Source organism: Schistocerca nitens, chromosome 8, assembly GCF_023898315.1.
Source record: "Schistocerca nitens isolate TAMUIC-IGC-003100 chromosome 8, iqSchNite1.1, whole genome shotgun sequence".
Taxonomy (NCBI): domain Eukaryota; kingdom Metazoa; phylum Arthropoda; class Insecta; order Orthoptera; family Acrididae; genus Schistocerca; species Schistocerca nitens.
In genome coordinates, this window is record NC_064621.1 from 429,093,342 (window position 1) to 429,101,544 (window position 8,203).

Below are 8,203 nucleotides of genomic sequence, written 5' to 3' on the forward strand. Positions count from 1 at the left end.
TATCCTGATCAAATGCAGTGAAGTTACGTTCAGAACATTACAAGAATGATATAAAAATCCCCAAAATAAATAGTTATCAAAAACTTGCAAAAACTAAGTCTATTTTGTGATCACAATACATGAGATATTCACTGGCTCAAAATAGTTTAGAGTTCGACATGATTCACAAATTAACACATGCAATACAAAGAACAGTAACTCATACTTTCTCTATGTTCAGTTCCATAATACAAGTGAAGAAAGTTAAAGTCCTACTCTGGAGCACATTCAGATCTCTTATGAGTTAGAGACCCTTAAAAAGTTATTGTTGCAGCCATTCACCGCCCAGAATCAATAACCTATAAGACTGAATCATGCATGTTACCACAGACACGTCTGCCATCTTCCATAACTCGCCACAAAGTGTCTACAATCGCTCCCTTGACTTTGTCCCTCGAAACGTCCCAGTCTCTACTTGACTCCCATAGTATTCAGCTACTGTCTGCTTCTCCATTGGCTGAAGGCCATCTCCACCAAAAATACATCGTCCTTAAGCTCTATACATGACTTGATTCATTATGACTATCTTTCCACACTAAACTAACATATTACAATATTTTAATAACAAAATTTTATAAACATTCTCTTATAGTCAGATAATTATCAATAATTATAAATAAAGTTTTGCCATAAGTAAATAAGACAGTGTTATTTTGCAATTGCACTCACGTTAAATGACAATGAACTGTCGTTAATATTATTTAAATAACATTTTGTACCTTCTTGACATGTCTTTTGGTTCTCTTTTGAACTGTGATGTCCGCTAACACATGCAACTGATCACTTTTAAATTAGCACGGTTTTCAATAGTACTTAGAATCAATATTTAAATAGTCACAGGAAAAATCGTAATTTGTTCATTAAATAAAAACAAAAGTATGACAAAATATGAGGTACTGTTGCTGGTTTCATTTGCTATGTAAATGTGGACAATTCAATGTTCTGCCAATTTTTTACATAACAAAAAAGATGTATAAGACGTCGTAAATCAATAAATAAAATAGATGCAGATAAATAGCTTTGAGGGATGATGGTTGTGGTGCAATGCTATCATCTGAGATATTTTGATCTACCATGATAAAGCAACAGGTTGTAGTGTTGATAAAGCAACATACAACAGCCTCAAGAGACACTACAGATCACAAATCAGATTAGCCAAATGTACTGCAAATGATAACTTCACTGAAAACTCTAATAATAAATGTAAAGCCGTGTGAGAATCATTAAAGCAGAATTAGGTACAGCTGGACTTCAGATGAATTTAAACCCTTTTTCATCAATGCTGCTAATCCTAATTCTTCTCTTCCTCTTATGAAGAGTTTGAAACTTGCATCAATGCTTAATACCCACTCTGTTTACATAAAACAGTTTTTTCGAAATTTTGTTTGTACTCTGCCAAATTGTAATTGGAGAAAAGTGGAAATATGTGATGTAATTAAATCAATAGCAAAATTAAGAGGTTCCAATTCAGAAGACATTTATGGCCTTTCAAATTATCTGATTGAACTGGGTGTCCGTTAGTAATATTTCTCCAGAACGTCTAAAAATGTCAGTAGACATTCCATTACATAAAAAGGGTGATAAAACCTGCACTAATCATTATCATCCAACTTCTCTGGTACTATTTTCTCATAAATTATTGAATGTTGCATACAAAAGCAAATCTGCATGCATTTGCCAAAAACAATATATTGATTAAGTCGCAATATGGTTTTAAGTCATAGTTATCAACAGTTAAAGCTGTTGAAAATAATATTTCTATTGTGCAGTCTTCTTCTGAATGCAAATTATCTGCTGAAACCACACTTGTGGACTCAATCAAGGCATTTGTTTATTTAACTCACAGGGAAACCACTGGAACAACTATGGTGTTACAGCAATAGGGACCTGGGATTCTACTTCATTAAATCCTAACTCAGTAACAGCAAACAAATTGTAAGGTAAAATGGACAAAAGTCACTGTTTATGGGCATTACTAGAGGTGTTCCCCACAGATCAGTGCTTGCGCCCAGCAAAATGTGCTTTACATAGATTATACTACTTTCATCAATTCTGGGGAGGACATAGATAAACATAAGAATCAAAGTAAAAATATCCTCAGATTATCCAATATGTGGTTTGAGGACAATGAGTTAGCTATTAACTACAAAAAGACTGTAAATATATCTTTCAACTTATCCAGTGTCATTGTTGAGCCCACTTCTACCAATCAGAGTCACATAGACTACATATCTCGAAAGCTTTCATGAGTTATCTATCTACTGTAAAAAGTCTGCACATCTGTTTCTGAAAAACTGCTGATTAACTCCTATTATTCCATCTTTCATTGCCATCCAAGCTATGCCATTCTTTTAGGGAGTTATTTTCTGGGAGTCAGGGATATTTTTACTTGGCAGAAAAAAGCCATCAGGAGCATCTCTGGGACTACCAAAAATAACATATCATGCAGGTCTTATTTCAAAGAATTACAGGTAATGACACTCTCATCTCTTCTAAAATAAAGCTGCCTTTCGTACACAAAAGAAAACTTTAACAGTTACAACCTTAGGCAATTCATTAATAATCATAATTACTCATCAAGCATTAAAGACAAGCATTTATACAACTAACTTTAAAAACCACAAGGTAGTTACAATTATGTAGGAATAAAGCTTTTCAATACATTACCCGTGCAGACACATGTTGCACCTCTAAATATATTTAAAAATAAGACCCAAAAAATGTCTGAAAGAGACTGCTTTTTACACTGTTTAAGACTCTGAAAACTCATTAAAAGTGGACCTGATTTACTAAATAACTCATATTATTGTTTGTTTGCACCTTCTCTCTATGCTTTTTTGTCCCCTCTGGTATCTTGCCTTACATATATAATGGACACGCAAGTAAGTAAATAATGTTCAGCTCATATTTTACTGTTAACCAAATTGGGAAACTTTTATGTATGCGCTCTATTCATTTATTATGAGAATGTGAAGCTTAACAATGCTTAGTCACATTATTACCTGTTAAGCTTGTGGGGAAATCTGTATAAATCACCTGCATTGTTTTATCATGTATATTCTTTCTTTATATGTACTTCAATTGCATTTAGTACCATAGTGTATGTAAGTGTTTCTAAGAATGTCACTCATAGTTTATAAAACCTCTTGTATATTACTCATGACAACATCAATTGCTTGCAAATGCTTAAGGATGGATGAATACATAAATAAATTAGTTAATCAGTTAATATGTGTTTCAATGATCATGTCCACAGTTGTTATTATCATTTGTAACACACAAATGTCATGAATTCTATTCAACTGTGTTTAAATTTCATATACTGCTGCATGTTGGTCTTCATGATGGCGACCCACGCAACTCAGGTGGAAAAATGGACTGCCTGTCAGACGATGACATGGAACGAAGGATATTTTCAAACTCCCTCCCACTCTCCTCCCCTTGTCCCAAGGTTACTGTTATTTAAAATATTTGTTAATGACCTGTCCAGTAACACGCCATGTAAAGATAGGAACAAATTGAAACTACAAACTGAAGAGTACCTTAGTTATCGGATATCTGGTTTAAATTTAATGAATTCTCTCTTAAATGTGAAATTTCAGTTTATGCAGCGTTGACAATGAATACACATCTGTTTATGTTCTTGGTATGTATCTAGATTCGAAATTAACTTCAAACAGTTAACACAGAGTATATATCTAAAAAGGCTGTCATATGTTATTTATCTCTTAAATGAACTATGTGTTTCTGAAAAATTGTTGCTTAGTTCTTTTTACACTTGTTTTCACTGCCATGTAAGATACTTTATTCTTTTGTGATGTAATTCTTCTGGGGCCAAAATAATTTCTAAATGCCAAAAAAAGATAATTACAAGCATGTCTGGAATTCCCCTCAGTAAAATAGCTTGTAGGCCTTATTTTAAAAAGTTAATATATTTAACAGTTCCACCTACTGTCATACACGGTTGATTTTTGAACCTAAAAGGAATCTATAACAAATATAGCTAAGGCAGTTTGTACATCAGCATAATACTCATTAAGTATGGCAGATAGGCGTATTTACAGTTAGATTTAAGAAATCATAGTGTATTTGGTTGGTTGGTTGGTTGGGGGAAGGAGACCAGACAGCGAGGTCATCGGTCTCATCGGATTAGGGAAGGACGGGGAAGGAAGTCGGCCGTGCCCTTTGAAAGGAACCATCCCAGCATTTGCCTGCAGCGATTTAGGGAAATCACGGAAAACCTAAATCAGGATGGCCGGACGCGGGATTGAACCGTCGTCCTCCCGAATGCGAGTCCAGTGTCTAACCACTGCGCCACCTCGCTCGGTCATAGTGTATTTATAAATACCTAGAGACAGTAATGCCTTATGGCAAATCTGCCAAGTGCACGTCTTTCCATTGGACGCTACTCCTTAATATGATATTTTCACACACACATCATGTCTCACTAAATGTCCTCAAAAATAAAACACAAAATAGTTGAAAGCAAAGGCTTTTAACAAATTTGAAGAATTCGAAAACTGTTCAAATGACAATCTAAATTACTAATTTATTCACAACTATACTGCACCTTCATCAAGAAATTATTTATATATTAATAGGAACAGGAAAACCTCTATCACATCTTCATTATCCAACTTACCCATCCCACGTGGCAACCTGCACTGAGTGCTACCACCATACAGCAGCACAACGTACTCGCTGCTGGAGTACTGGTTTTCCTTCGTGTTTTACTATCCCTGTTAATACATTTCATTAAAATGAACACTAAATTAAGTTGGGACTGCTGTATCAAATGGGTACATAAAAATCTCCTTTAAAGCCACATTTTTTGAAACTGGAAACTAATGATAATCAGTATTTACCTGGGTCAACTCCATCTACAAATCGCAAAAACGAATTTGAAAATATTTGGCGAAGCACCTGAGAAATAGTAACTGACGACTCTTAGGAATGCACCATAGGCTTATATTGAGTGCAGAAAAGCCAGATACGCACTAATATTATATGCCTGGATGGCAGTACTGGAATTGAATTGAACGAAATTTTATTGTCGTTTAGCTATTACAGCAACTGACAAAGTCAAGTTACATGTATAAAAGTTATACAGCATATATACATGGGTTGAAGATCAATATGTCACAATTGGTTTTCCATAAAGTACAATATTTAAAATCAAATATGAAAACGTTGCATTATAAATTACTCAGTTAAAGAAATTATGCAGTACTCTCCAAACTGATACCACTATTCCTAAAGTGAGTAGCAAGGATTTGCAGCTAACCAATTGAATAATTTGTCTTTAAATAAATCAAATGCAGCTTCTACCCATTCTAGAGGCAGTTTGTTAAACATCTTCATACCCACCACTTTGTAGCTGTTCAGTGACTTGGATAATTTGTATTAAGGTATGTCAAGATGGCTATTGTTTCTGGTTCCATGAAAGTGTACATCTCTTCTACGGTGGTTTTCTGATAAGTTGCTCTTTGTATGCAGTAGGGCAGTGTAATTATACATGTTTACAACAGTTAATATTTTTAAGTTGATAAACAGTGGTTTGCAATGGGCGAGTTTATCACTGTTTGTGATAATTCAAATTACTTTCTTCTGAAGTACCAAAATATCCTGAAGGTGTGAGCTATATCTCCATATTAAAAGCCCATAAGATATAATGCTTTGAAAAAAAGCAAAGTATGCCGATCTTTCATAGGCCGCAGGTATATGGTTTTCTAAATTCCTTAACAAATACACCACTCCAGACAGCTATGCACTAATGTATTTAATATGTGGCTCCCAAGTCAATTTACTATCTATAACAATACCTAAGAACTTAACACTATCCATGAAGTCTGCTACTGGCAGAGCTCTTAAACTAAATACAATCTTTTGAGTTTTAATCTCATTAAGCAGGAACCCATTTGCTCGAAACCAGACTGATGCTTGTGATATTGAGTCATTTGCCACAGTTTGGAGCATATCCATGTCTGAGCTGATATTGAAATAAGTGGTATCATCTGCATAGAGAATGGAGTGAGAATTTATGTAAGATGGTAGGTCGTTTGTCGTTAGGATAAATAGCAGAGGTCCTAATACTGAGCCTTGTGGCACACCGCACTTCAGCTAGCTGTAATCTCTGTTTACCAATACAAACAATTTGTTTACGGTTTCTGAGGAAAGATTCGAAAATGTCAACTTCACTGTTTGTGATTCCGTAATAAACTAGTTTGTTGAGGAGTGAAATATGCTCCACACAATCGAAGGCTTTGCTAAGATCACAAAAGATAGTCTGAGCAAAATTTTTTCCTTCGTGAGCATTAAGCACTTTTTTAATCAGGGAGTCAATGGCATGGACTGTGGATTTGCCATTCCTAAAGCCAAATTGTACCGCAGTAATAATGTTATTACATGTCAGATAATCACACAACTGGGAGTTGATGATGGATTCCAAAACTTTAGATACTATAGGTGTCAGAGATATTGGGCGATAGCTACATGGGCAATTTTTGTCTCCTTCCTTATAAAGGGACACTACCCTGGACAATTTTAATACATCTGAGAATACTCCTTCAATTAGACATCTGTTTATACATTTAGTAAGAGGATATACTATGTGCCCAATTATCTTTTTTAACATATTACAAGAAATACCATATATATCTTCACTATGAGAGGGCCTAAAATTATTTACAATAGTTAAAATAACATCTGGTGTGACCTCTGTTAAAAGGAATTTATCTTTCAGGGTGTAGTCTACATTATGATATTTAATGAAATCAGCTACAGTTTCTTGTGGCCTCCCAATGCTTTCCCTAATTTGGTTAACAGATTTTATACAGTAGTTATTAAATTCATCTGCAGAAATTTCTACCTAAGCTTTCTTTTGGCCAATGAATTTATTATAGTCAATGCATTTTTGCATTTATTTTTTGATGACTCAATGCTTAATAGGTTATGCTGTTTTGTGGTCTCATTTAAAGCATACTTATATTGCTTTGCGCTCTTGAGTACCTTTGTTTACCCATATCAGTTTTCTGAAGTCTGTAGGAATCTCTATACAACAACAACATGCTTTTCATATTGGCTAGTTGAGTGGTACACCATGGATTCTTATCCTTATGTCTATTACTGTTACTTTTAGGTTAAACTTTACATTTGGTCTCGAATATATGTAAGAAAGAATGAAAAAATCTATCAAACAATGTATTGACAGAGTCCTGGGTATTATTTTTAAACATATGTGACCAATCATAATTACTGAGTAGCACCATAAAATTAGATACTTTTTCTTGCGTTATTGGTCTTGTGATGACTATTTTAGGCTCTTTAAACACTTTATAGCCCATATTAGGCCTATCTGTACCTATTTTTAATCAAACTGAGTCATAGTCCGAGAAATCGAAGACAGCTACGTCTGAAGACAGTAACTCTCTAGTGACATTTGTAAATATGTTGCCGAGACAAACAGACTGTATCGTGGGTTTGCACTTTGTAAAAATGAAGTTGAATTGTCGTAACAGGTTTTTAAATTCATTTACGGTGTGCACAACTTTGTTTACATAAAAATCGGCATTGATGTCACCACCAATCACTATACCGTATTTCTTCCACTGAGGACTAAGAAAGAAATTTAGTGAAGTCTCAAGTTTTTCTAAAAATATTAGTGGACTTCTGTCTGGTGATCTGTAAAGAGATACAATAGAAATTTTTAAATGATCCAGATATGTTTCTCACTGCACAGAAATCCTAGATCTAGTTCATTACTACTATTTATTAATTCTTTTTTAATGAAAATTAATACACCCCCATGAATATGCTGCTCTCTGCTAAAGCTGTTTGCTAAGTGGAAATCATCTAGTACATGAAAAGATATTTCATTTCCTTTACACCAGTGCTCACTTAAGCATAATGCATCACGTAAGTTCTCATTTGCAAATTCATTTAAAGTTACATGTTTTCCACTTATACTTTCAATATTGAGATAACCTATCTTGAGAGACAAAGTTGGTGAGTAATTTTTTTATGGGGGCAATCGTCATTACTGCTATATTTCTCTCTAGTGTTACTGACATTTATTATATTATTCTTATATTTAATCTGGTCATTCAGTGTGAATCTGGGCAAACCTGTTAGACTCCGCCCTTCTTTGCTACCTCTAAGAAAGAAT